Consider the following 20,591-nt stretch of genomic DNA (forward strand, 5'->3'; position numbering starts at 1 on the left):
AGCTGTGGAAATTCTTTCCTTGGTGATGGTCAATGCTTCACAGATGATTTAACTTGTCAGGATTCCATACACGGAAAGAAATGAGATCTGAACAACATTACTTGCCAGAGTTTTGTCTATTACATTATTTGGACGAAACATCCTCTTTTTTTCTTTGTTTATGTACAGACTAAAGATTGTCTTTGCAGGATGTAGTGGTTTACCATATTGGTACTTCCTGTTGTTCGTGCCTGAAAATAACTATTCAGATCCTTTTGTATATATTCCAAGAAACCAAACAGTTATTTCAAGTTCCACATTTATTCTAATGGTTACATATTCAGTAACCACTGCTGTGATGTACATCTAGTTGCAGTGACATACATCAAGTTCCCCTTGCACCTGGCCTACTGAAAGGATGTTTACCGGTCTTACTGAAGGCTCCCCCTAATTCAATCTAAATGAAAAATGCTGCTGTGTTTTGTTGGACAAATGTCTTGCCAAGAGTTTGGTCCATTTTTTCTTTACCACTTAAGGACTGGTCTGCAATTAGTTGTCAAGAATACCTTCCCCACCTCTCCTGCAGATGAGTCCCATGTAAATAATGCCCTTCGTTGTTTTGCTCTTAGTAAAACAAGAATCATACAGCAATGAAATCTTAAACATACATGAGCGGCCAGAACAGATTTATTGAACTTCTGTGGATGGCACCAGAAGCACATGTGTTAAAAAGGGGCAATTAAAACTGCAAACAAGTTGTAAAATGCACACTTTAGAGATTTCGTGATAGGAATATGAATAAAAGCCATTCTAACAACAACAAAAAAGACAGTCTATCTAGTAAGCAGAAGCTTGGCTGTCTTGTTGATGACGTGTAACATGAAAAGTATTTTAAATTTGTTTTATGGTTTCAGTTAATTTGTTCTCATGTACTGGAAAATCTAGGTGTATTTGTGTATTTTAAATACAGGGTTTTGGTCCTAATTTCTCCAGCGTAAAAACCAGGCTGCTTATTTGGTTTCATGTCTAGGAAGTAGCTTCTCAGGGAGCTTATACTTGCTGCTTTGTTTCTGACTCTTGCTTTCTGCTTTGGCTTTATATTCCTAACTAACTGTTACTTCCACTTTTTTATATGTATTTTAAGTATATTTTTTTTTAGTTGCCAGCCCTAGTCTAACTAGAAGTTTCCCTAGCTCCTAAACAGGGGAAAAAAAAACAGATTCAAAGGAAATAGTCAGTGCTTCATTATTGCCAACTTGTTCAAATCTCCAGAAAAATTTTTCTCTGTAACTATTTTACCTTCAGAGTGAGTCCAGTGGTAGATGAGCTTCCATTCAGCCACATATCTGCAAATAAGCCTGGCAAAAAATGTAGGGAATTCCAGAAGCAGGCATAAGGAACTGATGTGCTGCTTTTCTTCTAGGCATTTCTTATACCTAGAGATCTGCAATTCTGGCAGGTATTCACTGCCATAGTCATCCTGTTTCTAGCCCTCATTACAGACCTCTATTCACAAATATGGCTAAAATCAAATGTAGTATTCCCCTGTTGGGGGGCTAGTGACTTTTGAAAGAAACAAGAAAACTCTGAATGTCATATTGCAGGGCATAGGCTGCAGTGCCTGATATAATTTACAATGACATGTTATAATTTTGAAAGCACTGTTTGATCTAGGGAGGGATTTACAGACTTGTGGTTCAGCTCATGGGAGTTTTCCTCATAGTTTCATTTCCAAATATTCTAGACTCCAGAAGAAAGAACATGTCATTTCAGAACATCAGCCTCAAAACCATGAAGGACGACAGAGATGCAGTAGCTATGCAATAATAATCAAGGGAAGTAGTTTTCTACACCACTATGTGAATAAAAAGGAAAAAAAAAAAAGGGAGAGATTGGAAAGGCTTTTGAAAGAATTTCTGAGAGAGCAAGAAGGGAGCCAAAAGAAAATTAGGCTGCAAGTTCAAAAGGCTGCAATGCCACCTGCATGGATATTTCTTACTGAAGAACTGAAATTAATCTGAACTCTGAACTTTTGAAGTTCTCCCATCACTAATGTAGATGCAGCTCTATTGTAGGTGGGTAGCACTTCAGTTTCAGCTAATTGTATTCAAAAGTGTTCAACAAAACTGAGACACATTTGAGTATTCTACGTATCTATAATGGCTTGAAAGGAATTCAAATGCCTTGGGGCCCCCCCTGTGAATGGTGGCACTCATAGAATTCTATATCAAATAACCTCCTTTATTTCTTTGAAGTGTCATCATTTATTGGTAAAGTTTTGTCTCTTCCCTATTGTGCAGGTCATGCTCTAATTAATCCAGGCACTTTAAAGGTGGAGAATAGACACATTTGAGAAAGCTCAAGAGAACCTTATTTAGTAATTTTCTGGAAAAAATATATTCTTCAGTTAAAGAATATTGTTTTCAATAATAAGAAAAGCAAATTAATTATAAGAATAGTACTGCTGCCTTTAATGCCTTTCTTCTTGTGTTCAAAACAGAATTTTATTCATAAAAAGAATAATTATGTTTCTTCCTTCTCTTTTTCAACTGAAATAAGGCATGTTGTTTTTTTTTTAATCTGACCTCTCTTCATTATGTCTTTATGAATCTGTAGAAAGAAGGCTTAAGAAAGGCTTTGAAATTTTCCACATCTTTCACATCACATCATTTGAATCAATGGATTAAGAGACATAAAATCCCCAAACCTTAACTGACAAGTAGATCAGATTTCACTCACATTGATAGTGAAAGGGCTTTCATTTTGTTTATTCAGACTTCCTTCTTCCTTGTAGCAAGTTCTACATCCTTTCTAAATGAGATAAAAGGGGAAAAAGTCTAGGAAGGGCTTTTGCTTAATAAACAATTGTTAAATGCTATTTTTGAATAGCCTGGTATATTTAAGAAAGACATTTCAAAGAGATTTTAGGTGTTTTTTAGATGCATTTAAATGTCTAGATCATTTCACATCACTTAAAATTCCTGTCTTAATGTTCATCTTATTTAATAACTGAACAAGATAGGAAGAATACTTTGAGCTTCTCAGCTAATAGAAATGAAGAGAACTTGGTCAGTGCAGAGGGAATGGAAAAGTAATTTTGTGCTCCTCAAATATATACATAGATAATAATATCCATTATGATTCTTATGTTCATGCACAGCCATACAAGTCTACTTAGCCTTCAAAGAAGTTTTGATATGTTACTCCTTTTCTGTAAAGATTATTTTAGCACCCTCTTCTTTCTGAGGGCAGGATAAAGCCTTGCTACTTGGGTGAAGACCAGTGCAAGGCAAAGTGGAAGAGTGGACCAAAGGGAATAAGCCACATTCCTTGTACACCTGGAATGCCAGGTGTGCTCTTGAATATATTTCCAGAGGCTGAAAATCCCTCAGACCTCATAGCTGGCACATACTGTAATGTTCCTTGAAGTATCCTGGCCAGAGCTATCCAAATTAGAGAAATCTTTGATAGATGAGTTTTAGTAATAGAGCCAATGACTAACACATGAGTAAAGATTACAGTATTTATGCTTGTCTATGTAGTCATTTTCTTCTAATGTTAATGTTTCCTCATTCTACTCCTGAGGTGAACATGCAATCTCTAGTTATAGAATGTCTCTAGTTGAAGAGTAACATTTAGAATAACTAAATTAGACATAATGATTTGATGTTACTACTTGTGGGAGTGGGATCAATAATAGTCCTTCTAAATATGTCTTTCTCTATAACTTGATTCTTCTAGTGTACAGAAAAAGGACTTTGTTAAAATACCGCTAAATTAACATAACGTAAATAAAGAGGACAACATAAAGACTTGTAATTAAATTCAGAGGTTTATCTACAGTAATTAAAAAAAAATAATGTGAACCATATTTGCATATATCTTAAATCTTTCTCCCAGGCTGTCCGAACATGCATGCTACCTGACATCAGTCTAAGTGGTCTTCAGACTTTATGGAGTATACTTTTTCTTACTTACCACTACATAATATACATAATTATCTTTACTCATCATCAATTAGTTCAGTTAAGTCTAGATTAGTAAAATTCCCTGAATCAGGAATAAAAAAAATGAATATAGAAGAAAATAAAAGAAAAATGGTGTAATTTAAATTAGTCTAACACTCTTTAATATTATTTGGATTGTAATTGCCATATAAATTTACATATTGGTAAGTCATTTTAACTCAGGAAAAAAGAATTTACTAGTTGACTACCTTACTTGTCACTAGTTCACTGTTTTATTCAGATAGATAGCACATAAAAAATTACTCAGTCTTTCTTTTAACTTTTTATCTGGCTGTAGAATTACTACAGTATATAAAACACAAAGCCTTGTATAAAAGTTCCTTTCTTTGCCTAAGAGGCATCAGTTTACTCCTGTGGTAAAAAATACACTATCAATAAATAAGCTATTAGTATATGTATATATTTATATATTCACTTATATGATTAATAATCTTAATTCTGTTTCTGCTCAGAAATTGTGCAGTTGATCAGGTCCTGATTCATATAGGCTGTCACTCTGGGCGTAAGACATTGGCTATTTTGGATGCCTGCTGACAGTTATGCCATTATGAACTGTAAATCTCAAAGGCAAACCAGAAGAAAAGGAAATGCCAGGTAAACACTGGACTTTGCTTATGTTTCTGAAATAAATATTACTTCAGATCCTAGTTTCTAACTGTTTTATTTTCACAACAAGTATCTGATAAAACTATTTATCTTTAAAAGGAAGAAGATCATCACTTTCTAGTCTTAAATTATTAAATTCTTTAATATGAGACAGTGGTTCTACAATAAGATAAATTAAAGGTAAATCAAATTTGCAACATGCTGAAAACATTCAGATATAGTTTTTGATTTCCTTAGATGCCCTTCCAGGTTAACAAGATATATTCCATTCAGATTTGAGAAAAAATTAGTATTAGACTTAAGCTTGCTACATATATTCCAACAGATGATAAAAAGAGATGAATGTCTATAATTAGTATGGCTATGTCTGTCTTGCTTTATTGGATCCTATAGGTCTGTAAACAAAGTTGATCTAGCACAAAGTATCTACATGCACACCATAATGGATACATTTGATGGACACATATTGCACTATCCCTGTTGTACTCCTATGAAGAACTCCCTTAGTGTTTTCCCTCATGCCTCCTGTCTCTTTTCCATATACAGTGTCATGACCTACGCAAGACCTATATAAGAAACTTTGCCTGTTGATGTCTGCTGTTGGTTTTAGCCTATTTAACATTCTCACAGTCAATATTCAGTACATTTTGGGCTGGAATTCAATAGGAACTGGAGGATCCAATGGCATACAGTCAGGAAGAGAAAAGTGATCACTAATGTCAATAAATCAGAAAAGTGACTTATCTAATATCTAAACAAACCATATTTTGGAAGAATCATGGAGCTGCTGAAACACCTGCAATCAAGTTCACATTGGTCACCTCCTCACAGTTCTGGGTGTACATGGCTAGTACCTGCACAAAGTCTGGTCCCTTCCAGAATGGGAAAGGCTTCTTCAGAATTCCTGAGGTGGGGTTGCTGTCCAAGAGCAGCACACCAGTCATTCCTTACAGGATTACTACTGGTATAGATGAAAAAGTCAGGAATCATACTGGGGAGGGGAAATGTTTGCTTGTTCAGAGGTCTTCTTAACATGACTGTCAGGGAATTTTGACCAGGGTGGTGAGGTTTCTGCCTGTTGTTATGGCAACAGCAAAAATAATCTGCTCTGTTTCATGTAGAAAATAAAACTGATTGAAACAGGATTGTGTGAGAGAAAGTAGGAGAGTCTGTAGGCCATAAATTCCAGGGAAAAACACATCAGTCATATTTTGGCACAGCTCTTTGCTTTGCAGACAATTCCACCAAGGATGCAGGAGAGTTTCATACATTGGGCTGTTAGGACATTTTGTTTGCTCATTTCTGGCAGATTCTTCATGCAACAATGAAATGGGTATTTTGGGCAGAGCTATTAACACGTTACACTTTGTATTCATGTCAGGAAGCAGGGACTCATTTGATGACCTGTGGTTGCTACAGTCACTAGCTATAAACAGAAAACCTTGTATCAGTGACAGTACAGATAGGTATTCCTATGTCGTGGCTCTCTGTATCACGTGGTAAGAGGATCTACAGTCTTGTAGAGCTCTACAGCAGTTATGCTAAATACGCTGTTATGAGCTGCTCCGGCACAAAATGATAAAATCATTAGCTCCCCTTTGCAAAGTCTTCACAATGGTGGATGCTCATATGTCCAAAAGTATGAGCTATCACTTCCTCCATTTCCTCCCTTGCTGTTGCCACCTCTGCCTTCCCCTGCCATCCCCTACTCTGCAAGTGGATTTCAGATTCCTATGCATCAGCTTCAGAAGTTAGAGTTGTGGTACTGGTGAGGTAAGTAGGCTCTTGGGGCTGAGATAATTCTGGCAGGCCCTTCTTATTGCCAGTAGTTGACTTTACATCATCTGTCCACTAAACGACCAGCCTCACAATCTTCCTTTTTGTTCTCTCCTGCTAAAGGGTGGAACATGCACTCAAAGTGCCGAATGATCAGGCAAGTTATTTTAAATTACAAGGACAAGGACAGTGCAGGTGAAGCTGCAAGAACAGTAGCAATAATCTTCATTCTATGCATTGTAAGAAATATATCAGAAACTTTAGTAAAATGGTGGAATCTTGTAACTTCATCAGTACACCCTTATGTATGCAGGAGAGTCTGGTTAATGTGTCACTATGTGGTTGACTGCTTTTGAAAGTGAGGTTTAACTATTACTCTTTGCAAGTCTTTACAGGTAGCAGTAGACAGCATTTTGCAATTACCTGTGTTAGCCTTTTTGCTTAGTTTAATGTATTCACATCATGGTGTTCCAACACAGGAAAGAAAGCACTTTAGCCAGTAGCAGAAACATTTCTGGTCTGTGATTACAAGCATAGCACGCAGGCATATTTATGTGATAATAAGAATGTTGGGGAAATAAACCCCAAAGACATGTTGTTAGACTTCCATTTTTTAAAATTCAAAACACAGTAGCATTATTCTTCTGCATAAGTACATGAAAAACAAATTGATGAACAGTGTCAGTTGTCACTGAAGTGATGGACCAGAGACAAAACAAATCTTAATACTTAATTCTTATTGACCTTGCAAAAGCTATAAAGGATCTCATCATGAAAACCGTTTTAATTTCTTTGTACATTCTTTAGTGCCATTGGGAATGGAAAGGAAGATTTAAAAAGTTAACCCCTCCCTTAACTGTTGTCCTTTAGTCTGCATGAGTTACTTCTTTATTGCTAATTGTGTATACCAAAAATTATGTTTGGGTTTGTTTCGACATGAGTGAGTATTGATTTAATTATGCATGGAAATAGAAATGCTTTCTAAGGCAATTTACCATACTTATGTAAGATTCACTATATGACTTCTAAAAAAAAATTAATCAAGACTCTGTTTGAGTCTTGATCTGAACTAATGAAGCTGCTCATGAGTTTCTAGCAACGTGACTGCATGGCACTTTGATATTTCTGCTGCTCTGCTAACTTATTTCACATGTTAATTACAAATGTCTAAAAACTATTTCAGAATAAACAGCGATGCAGTATGCAGAAATGTTATCCTCTTTAATATTCTAGGCTTGGAATACAGAACCCCCAGATACCAAGACTATTCATGAATGCTTGTTTATACGGAAGAGAAGGAAGGACAAAATATGTGCACTGTCACTTCTGTGAATATGTGTGAATAGGTATGTTGGCAGGCATCCCACGCCTTCCAAGCATTCATTGCTCCCCAGATCACCTTCTTTCTTTGCCTCCACTGTTCCTTTTTTTTTCACTCTAGACACTGACATGGAACAGGGACAGTACCCTTGTTACAGTGATATTTTGTTAGGGGTTTTTTTATACCTCTATGGGTAATAAAACCCAACAAAACCAGGGGATTAAGCTTTCAGGATGAGAATTTTTTAAACTGTTAGTAAGAGTAAGGTCAGTACCAGAGTTATGCTTTTTTATATTTACGACCTATGCTGAAACACTTTTGAAGCTGAGTATAATTTACTTTACTAAACTGCAATCAAGTGCTTCATGTGTAATGTGTGTAGGAATGAATGTTTTGTGTATGAGGTGAAGAGAGTTTTACCAGACAGATACTGTAGATGCACCTGAAAAAACCCAGAGTCTAGTTCTGATGAATTATTGATAATTTTGGGGGGTGTCTGCGTTCAGAGATATTATTGTAACCACTGTCACATAAACAGTCTTTGCACACCTGAGGGAATACCATGGCTGAGATAAACAAAACAAAAGTTACTAATAATTAGTTTTTTATTCTGTGTAAAAATACCTAAATAAATCCAGAAAAAAGTTAAAACAATCTCATGTATTAGCATCAATATAATTGCCTGTGTTTCTTTCATAACTGTTTATAAATTCTACCTCCTATGCATGGATGGTGAAATCTTTTCATGTCATATGCAAATAGTCTTTCCCACATTTGTGTACTCAGAGTCGGCTATATGCTCCCTTCATACTTTTCTTTTTCCCTTGTTCCTTAGTCATTCCCTCTGGCCTGTTATTATCATCTGTTTTCTTTCTGCTGCTGTTGCTTCATCAACCCACTATCTGCATGATAACATTTCTTCTTGTCCTGTTCATGTTCTGTGAATAGTATTGCTACATAATATTCCCAGCATTTGTGCAACTTGTTTACCCTTTTCGATATTTTTTCTTGTGTCTGAACCAGTGGAAATTTTAACACTAACTTCAAAACCAAAATCTTTGAGGATACTCTTCTAAATACACCAAAACGGAGATATTATAGCTAGAAATTAATATGTAGATCCTAGAACCTAAAACAACAGAGTCAGTCCAGAACCACTGTTCAATCATTTTCTGGACTGTACAGGAAGGTTGAGCTACCCTGATGTCTTGGCAGGGATCTTCTGGGTCAAAAACCTATCTTTGTAAATTCAGTCTTGGTTTGACTCAAATCTCTTCAATTTTGTATTAGGAGCCAGAATCTATATCTGGCACTGCTGGACTACTCTATGAAGCTGGCCACTGCAGTTGAATTATCCAGTCTTTTTATTTTTTTCTTATAAAACTGAAGATCATGATTTCTTTCTCCATGGCAGTTATGCCAGGGAGTACTACTGGGAGATATTGAAACAGTAATAATGGCAATCTAGGCAGAACATTCTTTTTAATAGTAGTAATTTTCTCTGCCTACAGGATTGCATATTTGTTCCAGATGTCTTAAGCTTTTTTAATTTGCTGCATCGGTGGGTCAAAATTGAAGCAATACACTTTTTTCCAAGACCTTTGAGATCTACACACCTTAGCAAGAGTGTACCTTGCCCTGTAAAGCCAGACTTTATTTACAGGCCCACTCTTGTTCAACTAGATTTAATAGTAGAATTTCCAACTTATCCATCATGTTTGAGATTCTTTATTGATTTTTATTTTTCTTGATTACTGGTTACCAGCAGAACCTGTGTCTACATATAATTTCTACACTTATTGTATAACATGCTTTATTTTTTGTTTTTTAAATATGTATCTCCATGATTTGGAAGAAAACGGTAACATAGGAAAGTAGATGCAACAGTTTGATTTCAGTTTCCTTGGACTTTGATTTAGGATTTGTGTAAAGTGCCTGTGCCTTGCTATGTGAAAGTATTAATTTACATTCAATAGCATATGCCACTCTTTTCAGGCATTTTTTGTCATATAACAATAAAAAAAAAATATCTTGGGCTATTTCTTGAATGTGCAAATGGCATGGTTTCAGAAATCTTTCCAATAATATCCTCAGACTTTTGTCATTTATTAATAAGTTCTGAACGCTTTACATACATGTAAGAAAACAATGGGATATTTACAGTCTTACTAATATTTTGGCACTTTGTGGTTCACTAGCAAAACTGAATATAAAAGAGATGAGATTTTCTTTCCTTAGGAAGTATAATTTTTTATGTGTCATAGTTGCCTGGAATACATAAAAGTTATGCGGTGACTAGCAACTAACACTGAAGGTATTGGGCAAGATGTGACTTGGAACATTGCTTGAATATCTTAAACAACTTATACATGTGCAACATTTCTACTTCTCATACCCATTTTTGATGCCAGAACTAACTATTCATTCACTGAATCCCTATGCGCAATTCACAGATTGTTATGTTGATGGAGTAAAGGCAATATCAAGTGGTAACTAGTAGCTAGAATGTGCAGCAGGTACTTTAGAAAATTTATCTGGTTTGGTTAAAATACTTGTTTACTTCCTAAGGTGACTGTTCTGCAATCTCTTAGATTTTTCACACCTAATACTAATTTTTAGAAAATGTTTGCTTTTTTTGAATGCAGATTTTTTCACATTTGCAAACTGCCATAAAATGTTTTGTTTGAGGTTGTATTTCTATAATATTCTAGTCATTTAAGAATTTTTTTTCCTGAACTGTAGGAACTGTAATTATTGTAAACCTGGAGGCACATGGCAAGTACATGTGCCCTGATAGAGACCGAAATTCTTCAATTGAAAAATACCAACTAGAAGCCATGGTTTGGGGGTTGAGCCGCCTGGCCTGCATGGTGACTGTGGTCACGTACACACTTCAGTTGAAAGGCAAGACCCTTAACCAATGAAATGCTTTGGTTGAAAGAAACTTCTCGACCGTTGACCATATGTGACCACAGATCAGATTCGACTAGGGTATAAATGGGGCTCTGTCGGAGGGCAAATTGAGCCAGTCCTCCTCAGAGCAGTGGGTCTATAGTTGGAGACTCTCCCCTTGAGTTGGGACGCCGCCTAAGGAAACTTCTCAAGGTTGAGAGCCCTCATCTTTTAGGTGAGTGATACACGCATTTTGGGTCATCATTTCTAAAGCTTAAGAATTCTTAAGCTTGGTTGTGCAGTATTAATTTCCCCTTACATCACTGACCCTGTGGTTTACCAATGTTATCGGAGTTCTAAACAATTCTGATTAAATAATAAATCTCATTGAGTTTAACACCTGTTTAATTTGATTGTGTGAGCCTCCATGACAAGGCAGAAGAGAGGGAAAGATTAAGTTTAATTTGTCCTTACTCTTCTATTTCTTTTTTTTTCCAAATGTGTTCAGCTGTTTCTTAATCACACCGGGATTCTCAAAATATACTACTTTCACTGTCACTTTCATAATTCATGTAGAAGTACTATTAAGTAATGTCCTTTAAAACTGGTTCCCTTTACTTGCAATCCTGTAAAAATGGCCATAAATTTAATCTCATTTTTTCACCTCTTCATTTCACAAATGGATCTACAGGGCATGATCAGATCAGATAGTATATTTCACATTATCAGATCTCTATTGTACTTCATGTGAAAAATACATGTAGTAGAGCATAAAATATGTGTGTTGGAATCGAAAGAATAGCACCTACATTTAGGTTTAAGCCTAGAGATTTGATTCAGATCCATATGCAGAAGCCTGTGGTTCTTTATATCAGACTTACCTCAGCAAAACGCAGGCTTATAGTTATTAATAGCCACAAAATGATATTTCACTTTCTCCTTCAATTTACTGGAAAAAGGTTGCTACCAATTCATCTTTAACTTCAGCTGGAAGTATATTTGAGTCCAGGTCTAAGCATCTTCTCTTAATTATTTATTAAAAGTAATCTACAGTCACAGTCTTTGAATTGATATTTACTTGAAAAGGTCCTGTTTTACTTACTGTGTTTTCCTCCTTCCTTTTGCAAACAAGAACAGTTGGAATTACATTTACATTCCTGTGCCAATTTCTTGATCCATCACAGTATTAAGTTTCTTAAAAATGTAGCAAGATAGAACTTTTATTTATGTAATTTGAACACATTCCTTAGTGCTTTAAAGATTGCCAGTATTTTTTGTGCAGGAATTGGCTTCAAAACCTTCAGTGGGATTCAGCCCACTTGACTTTAATTTCTATCAGATCAGTTTAATTTTCCTGGTCTAGTAGAGCTATGCATTCCTATATGACTATATTCAAAATATGTGGAAGGGGTTCTGTGCTGTTTTGTTGCACTTGTGAAAAACAGAATAAATTTATATCAGTTGATACTAGTCTTCGGAAAAATCACAGGCATTTTAGAAATTACATGAGAATACTTTACAGTGTTTACACAAAGAATTAATTGTTTTATAATTTAGGCTGTAATTCTAAAAATAGAAGTTTATATGGCATAACAGTAATGACTGACCTCCAGCAGGACTTTATGCTGCTGATACAGCCTTGGAGCCTGGCAGTTCAGCCAATTTTCCATCCCCCTCACTGCACATTTATCTAGCCTATACTCATCAGTTTGCCCATAAGAACATTGTGGGAAATAGTGTCAAAAGGTTTTCTAATACTGAGTTCTCCTATCATCCACCAAGTCATCTTACCTCAGAAGGCTGGTCAGGCATGATTTCTCCTTCATACATCCATGCTGACTACTGCCAGTCACCCTCTTGTCCTTCATATATTTGGAAATGGCTTTCATAATTATTTGCCCCCCTCACTTTTCCAGGTGAGGCTAACTGGCTTGTAGTTTCCTGATTATTTTTTGTCCTTCTTGAAGGTAGGAGTGACATTTGCCTTATTCCAATCCTCAGGAACCTCTCCCAATCACTGTGACTGCCTTCAAAGATTATTGAGTGGCCTTGCAGTGACATCAGCCAGCTTCCTCAGTCCCATGGACTTTTATGTGTCCAGTTTGTTTGAACTTGATCTCTTCCTTGTTCTGGATCTTCCCACTGTTTTCAGGGATCTAGGATTCCTGAAGGCCAGTCTGACTAGTAAAGACTGAAACAACACAGGCTTGCAGTATCTTGGCTTTTTCCATATCCTTTGTCACCAACAGCACATTCACACTTTCCCTAGTCTTCCTTTTGCTGCTGACATGCCTGTAGAGCCCACGTTGTTGATGCCCTTCATGCACCTTCTGACATTCAACCACAGGTACCTTTGGTTTTCCTAAGCCTGTCCTGCACTGTCCCTGCACACTTGGACAGACATTTGTCCTGGGTCACCAAATCCGGCTTCCACCTCTTGTGTGATTCCTTCTTATGCCCGAGTTTTGTAGGAGCTCCTTGTTCATCCATGCATGCTTCCTGCTGCCTTTGTTTTACTTCCTGCATATGGGCATGGCCCATTCTTGAACTTGGAGATGCTGATCCTTGAAAATCATCCAGCTTTTTTGGACCCTCTTCTCTCCAGAACCATATTCCACAGCTTCCAACCAAGTCCCTGAACAGGCCAGAGTCTGTTCTCGTGAAGTCCAGTGTTATTATACTGCTATTTGCCTTGTTGCCTTCTGTCAAGATACTGAAGTCCATCACCTCATGGTCACTGCAGGCAAGGCTGCCCCCAACCATCACATCCCTGACCAGTTTTACCTTGTTTGCAAGTGTTAGGTCCAGCAGAGAGTCTCCCCTAATCAGCTCCTTGATCACTTGTGTCATAAGGTCATCACCAATACACTCCAGAAACCTTCTAGATTGTGTCCTGCTGTGCTGTCCATCTGGCACATATCAAGGTGATTAAAGTCCCCCATGAGAACCAGGGCCTGTGAATGTGAGACTTCTTCCGGTTGTCTGGAGAAGGCCTCATCTTTTTCTTCTTCCTGATCAGGTAGTCTGTTGCAGACACCCACAACAACATGCCCATATTGGTCTGCCCACTAATCCTAATCCATAAACTCTCAGGTGTCTTTTCATCCATCCCAAGGCAAAGCTTCATGCATTCCATCTGCAGTCTTACATAAAATGCAGCTCTCCCTCCTCTCCACCTCAACCTGTTCTTCCTAAAGAGCCTGCAATCCACTGCAACACTCCAGTCACATACCTTACCCCACAACGTTCCCATTGTCCCGATGAGACTGTAACTCTGCAACTACATGCACACCTTTAATTCCTCCTGTTTCCTCCTGTGCTGTATGAATTTCAGAAAGGCACTCAGTTGTGCTCATTTCCCAGAAAAGCTATGAAAGCTTCCCCATAATGCTGTCCTGTAGACATTTCCTTATTTCTGTGCATGCACTTGACGTGGGGTCTTTTCACCCATTTTCTTTTTCACAATGTCTCACTTGTCCACATCACCCTGCATGCTTTGCTTGCCAACCTGATCTACCACTTCTTGATTGTGGGCTGTCATTTCTGTCCCCCCATTATTCCTAGTCTGAAGCTTATGCCTTTTGTTATTAGCAGAAGTATTGGTACGTAAAAGTAGAAGAGGCAAAGATAAAGGGAAGACCCCTACATGTTCCATAATAAGTATGGATTTTTTTTCCCTTTTCACATCTACATGCAACCATTTTGCTAAATATGTACCTTTTACGTTAGATTTCATATTTCAAAAAAAAGGTGCACTTATTTGCTTATTTGGCATGAACAATTTTTTTTCAGTCTGGCCATCTCTATGTCTCTGAATCTTCATTTTCAACCATGCCAGAGACTCTACTACATCTTTATTTCTTTTTTCTCATCTTTAAAAATTTTCTTCTTCTAGTTTTGCCCTTGTGAAACTGTTCTATTGTATTTATTCCTCGATCTTTTTAGTGCCTCTTCACATTCCAGGGATACAAGAATTTTTGCCCTTTCACCATTCCAGAAATACAACCATGTCAGCTTAAAGAGGGCTTAAAGAGAAAGCCCAATCTATAATGTGTCCTTTTGTCAGGGGTCTAGTTATTTCTCTTTATGTAGCTTCAAAGTTAAAGAGGATAGGGTCTAGAACAGCTGTTTTCTCTGGTTTATTTTGCAGGTCCCTTTGATTACCTGGTTTCCTTCAAAATACTTCTTTCTGCTGAAACTAATGCAGCTTAGTTATTATGACAAGCTTGGATGACTATGTACAATTCAAGGAAAGAAAAAGCTCTATGGGCGCTTTCTGTGACATGCTACTGACTGATCACAATTGTTCTCGAGTAAATTCTAAACTGTTACCATAAAGTTCCATCCCTTACATTGTCTGGCACTGCTGTGCTTCAGATATTTCTCATTTCCCAGTTCTCTGTACCATCAAATTTATTTTCTGTGTTTCTCTCTTCCTCATTCTGTCCAGATGCTCTACTTGCATGTATAACTAAGTAACATGACATGACTAATCACAAGCCTGTTCTCAATGTTCCTCTTATTCCTCTGTGAATATAGTTTTAAATTTCTTTTTTCTCATTGAATGTTTATACATTAGTCAAAAAGCTCTTAATTCCCTTGTCCCTTGTCACCATAATAACTGAAGTTTAAGAGCACAGAGTATTCACTTCACAAAGAGAATACAGTAGAAGTTCAAAAACTGCAGAGAAGGGCTTTGGACATAGAACTGCTCCTTTAAGAGGAGACCTAGATAAAACTAGAACAGTGTTAATCCACCTGTACTGTTTCCATAATATGAAATAACTCATTTAAAATGTAAACAAACTCTAAGGATATCAGAGTTTTTGTGGGCTTTTTTTCCTATTAAATGTTACAAAAATATGTTAAATAAATCCAAGGACAGGATTGTATTTTTCTTTAGTTTTATAAGATTGAGGCTGACAATCTGGTGGTTGTCTTTCTTCAAATAGTTAGTACCTATACACAGAATTGGTTTCTACATATTTTGCAATGCAAAGATATGAAATTGTGAAGTCTGCAGTATCTCCTCTAAAGATTGAACTAGTTTTGCTTCCTTAATATTCTGCTTCAGTGCTTCTATAGTCTGTGCCTATAACCAGCACTATATGTTTGTAACAAAAAGGAACCAAATGAAAAGGAATTTCAGGTTGATGCTTGTAAGTGATAAAGTAATTCACACTTGTTATATTTTCTGGCTACACTGAAAAGAAGGATATTTTGTCATTGGCTTCAACAGAGACTTTCAGTCATAGCACCTTTTGTTACATTACCAATGGATTGATTAGTTCCTTGGTGTTCTGCTTCCCTTATGGGGCTTTCTGCATATATTTATTCACTAGTGGAACAGCAGGCTTCAGATAGGGCAGATAAAAAGATAAAGGTGAAAAAAAAAACCTTCAAACTGACACCACTACCCCCCAAACCCCCACCCCAAATCTCTAATACCTTTGTATCTCCTACAGCAGCTACATAAATACAGTCAGTAACTACAAACCAGCCCAGAAAAGATTGCTCTGTCCTGCTTCACAGAAGGTCGCAGTCATTTTTTTCTGGTTCTTTGCACTGTATGCTTTGTGGTTTTGAAAGATTTTGGTTTCAATCAAAGCTGAATTTGTTCCTTTGCTTAGGAATACTTATACTGTTTTCAATTTCTGCTTAAGACTCACTTCAATTAATTTCATAATGTAATGAAGAGGAAAAAACTTAGGCAATAGATTTGAATTCAGTGTGCCTCAATATAAAATTATGAACCTGTATGTTTATGACATTCTCCAACTACTAAATTGTTAGCTACTTGTTGCTGGTATCTTATCTTGCTCCCTATTAGATAATAACTGGCTTCAGGAATGAAAGTAGCACAGGAATAAGAAACAAAATCTATGCAAAATCTGTGATAGGCATTATTACTTCATCTTTATTTCTCTGGTTTAAATAATTTCTTTTCTCTGAGTAATTGAGGCCTCCATCCAAACCCAGAATTTTCAGTTGCAAAAAAATGTGTATTGACTTCTTGATTTGAGCATATGACAGTTATTTTGAATGCGAATTAAAAGTGAGACAGCAGGGACATTTTGAGTAAGGTCTAGATGTCAGGGAACATGATCTATGCATTAGTATGCTTACAACCTCTGACCAATGCTAAACACTTTTTCAGACATGAGGTTGGTGTTTTTCAGGGCTGATCCTCACCAGAATACATTTAATGAATTAAGAAATCTTCTTCACATCTTTATGTAAAATCCAGAATTTGTGTACATCTTGGTTTTGCCCAGACAGAACTAACCAGATTCGGTTTTGCTAGCTGTGAGTGCAAAGGAAAGCAACACTTTCTTTCTGTATGAAGTGGGTAGCTCAGCTGTATTCTAAAATTCTTTTCAAGGACCTTTCTGTAAGTGATCAGAGCTCTGTGGACTTTCCTAACCAACTCACACCACTACAGACTTCTTGTACAGCATGTGCTTCTTCCTTTGTTTCCATTTCTCACAGTGCTACTCTCCATGAGTAGAAGTGTTACAATGTGGCCCAACAGGCGCAGTTACTTGTATAAGAGGCATTTGGTACAAAGATCACAACAAATAACTATTCCTCTACCCTCTTTGCTTTCCAAATCAATAACCAAGCAATGAGTTTGGGTCCATACAAAGGAAATGGCGACAAGGCAGAGAAAATCATGTAGGAAAAGAGCTCTAAAAAGGCACTGCAACACCTGTGTCTCAGAATGATTAGTGTTCTGACAACCAACCAGAAAAGTTGGCAGATAAAACGCAAGAGGGAGGTCTTACTATCACTTGTCTTCCTCTGTTTCTAACACTGTTCTGTAGAAAAAGTCAATTAATAATAATTTATTATCACTGCTAAGATTTTAATTTTATTCTTGTTTAATTGTGTTGTAAACAAAACTACATGTTTTACTTTTCACATACATGTTGCATTAGGGTTTTTAACTGGTTTGGGGTGGGCAAAGAATTGATTTTTTTTTCTTTTGAATTTGCTTAGCTTTGTTAGTGTAATACAGTCATTAATTCAAAGGAGATAATGATAAATGATAATAATAAAATGCAAATGCAGATGCCCACTTTGACATGATAAACCTCTGCATAAAGCGAATATTAGTTTCTGCATTAAGTACTAATGGTGGATAAACAAAAAAGGGTTCAGTTTAGTTGTCTGAACTGTTCAGTTTTGGAGGATAGGTATTATCTTTTGTCCATGAATTTAATAGACTTTGCTATTGACACAGCACATATTCTTCCCAAACCTATCAAGTCAAAAGGACTGGCTGTCAGCCTTGTATTTCTGGCTGTGGAATTGCTCCAATCTGTGGATCATGATAGGGTCATGGTCACATCAAACATGACTTAAGAAGGGAAAATAAAACTAGTTATGCCTTCAAATGCCTGACTGAATGCCACCATTGACTTCTCCAACCTTTAAAACACTCCTTCAAAAAAAATTTTCTGGCTGTGAAAGGGCACGGTGATTCTTAGTCCTACTCACTTTTCTGATTTAAGAGAATGGATATGCATGTCGAGTATTGCACTGAGTCTAATGATCCTCTATTCAGTTTCTCTGTATTAAGAACCACTGAATAATTTTCTTAGCCTAGTGGGAATAAAGAAACACATTTGCTCATACCTGTGTATTCTCTGCAAACTTTTTTTTTTTTTTTTTTAATCCCTTATTTTCTCAGGTCTGCACTGGTTTCCCGTAACTGCTGACCCTTTGAAGTGAAGTCAGGGAATTCCTTCACTGTTCTAATAGACTATTCTTTAGGATTGCTCCATTACTGGAGTGCCCAGTAGCAATCCATATTAACAACATTTCCAGTCCTCTATTCTTAGAGGGGAACTTCACTGTAAAGTGAATTTTACATGGAGGCTGAGGCACATTTGGAAGAGGGATTGGGAAACCAGGTCAATCTGTAATACACATAGAGTGTTAATAGAATTGATGAAAAGAAATGCTGGGAGTGAATCTGGTTTCCATGCAGTTGTTATGCCATTGTTATATGGAAGACCCTGCCGAATTGTGTTTCTAACACGCCATCACACACCAAGCTTACCAGAACCTGGACCAGGAATGAAGCATCTCTGTGTGAGTTATATGAAATGGTATTCCACCTGTTTCCTCAACAGTTAGTTTCACTACTGAGTTAAATGAAATAAAAAAGATCTGGGACCGATGCAGAAATGTGGGATGCATGTGTAATAAGGTATATTTTATTTGCAAGTAAAGGTTAAAGGGTCAATCTCCTTTTTTAATTGTTTTTATTTGTAAGCCAGCGCTGCCTTTCATATTGGCTATGAGCAGCACTATTACTTGTTCCAAAATGAGTGATGGGAGGCAAGGAAGGAAAGAACAAAGCAGGAATCCATCAAACTCAGTTCAGCAGCTGTCCAGGGGCAATGGGAATGTGCACTTTTGCCACGTTTTTATGCAGGCATGTCATGATTTGCAGGTTCGTCACAAGCTTTAACTCTTCTGCTTGAAAGAGATTGCAGCTATCATCTTGTCTCTTTGGCCAGCAGTGTTGGAACAGGAACTCCAGGAGCAGAGGCTCTTGCGAAAAATCAGACTAGCTATTTTGGTCCTTGTGAACAGTTCTCCACTTTGCCACTGTAGTGGTGAAACAAGATGCTAGCAGCAACCATGTGTAAAGTTCTATAGTGAGAGCCACAGGTACACCGACTCTGCAGCCCAGCTTGAGGGCATAATGATGTGTGTTCTTTGGGATGTGTCTTAATGTACATCAGTCCATGTGGGTCTAGACTGCCTGCAACTACAGTGGAAGATGTTGACTAGACTTGACATTCTCTCCAGATGAGCGCTCCCATGATGTCCAATTACACTCTCGGGCTCCAAGCCAGAGGGGATGATCAGGGAATTTGGCCCTAAGAATGAGTGTTAAGCATACTAATACTAAACCTGGATTCATACTTATTTGGTTTTTCAATTTCTATCAGAAAAAAACTGATGAGTGACATTAAATATTGTAGAACACAGTTTACCTCGAAAACCTAAAATCAGTCCTTCGCCAAACTGCTTTTATAATACCTGTTTCTGCTCATTAGTGGGTGACAGAGTACTTCAGTTAGATACATTTTTTATTTTGATGTCTCTAAAAGATATACCTGTGCAAATCTGAGGGTTAAATGTTTATTTTATACCCAACATTTTTTGTCTTTTAATTTTTCAAATTACTCACATTTATTTGAACATGAAAAGTCATTTTCCTTTCCCTTTCCAGTTTTACTGTTGAATTTCCTGGCATTGACTATTAGTCAAAGTGATTCCTTAGCTGTAGATATTATGTAGAAATAATAGGATAAAGACAACACAGGCTGTTCTTTTCTGCTGAACTGTTAATCTTTTACTTCAAAACTAGTAAACTCTCATAGAACAAAAATCACAAGTCAATCAGACCTTAAATATATTATTCCCTTATTACTGTCTTTATCTTGCCTCCTTTTATTTTTAATGAGAAATCATCTTTTCAAATAGGCTAAATTGGGCACAATCTGGGAAGAACACAGGGTATAGTGGAAGATTTTTTGGTATTATTCATGTGCTTTAAGAACTTCCATTAAGAAATAAATAGGAATTTTGTAATTTAATACACACGACCTTCAGTAAGACTCAGTTTCTCAATAAATAAGCTTCACTTTACACCCTTGTTGATCAATTATAATCTATAGAAGAGGAGGCCAATATTTGTGATCAGTTTTCAAATGTCCTTTTAAAGCACTTCCAGTTTAGTTTCTCAGGGGGATATCTAACTTATACTTGTCTTAGTCCTGTCTATTCAGGTTTGGACTTACATCAGTGGAAATTAGTCAAATCTATGTGTGGGTGCTATCTGTGAGAAATCCTTTTCTGTTTGAAAGAAACAGAACCAGAGCTTTCACAGCATTTAAATTAGGTATTAAAATTTATTATACTTTAGAGACTTAAGACACCTAAAGAAAGTAAAACCAGCCAGCAGCCAG

Source organism: Harpia harpyja, chromosome 3 (assembly GCF_026419915.1).
Source record: "Harpia harpyja isolate bHarHar1 chromosome 3, bHarHar1 primary haplotype, whole genome shotgun sequence".
In the NCBI taxonomy this organism is placed as follows: Eukaryota; Metazoa; Chordata; class Aves; order Accipitriformes; family Accipitridae; genus Harpia; species Harpia harpyja.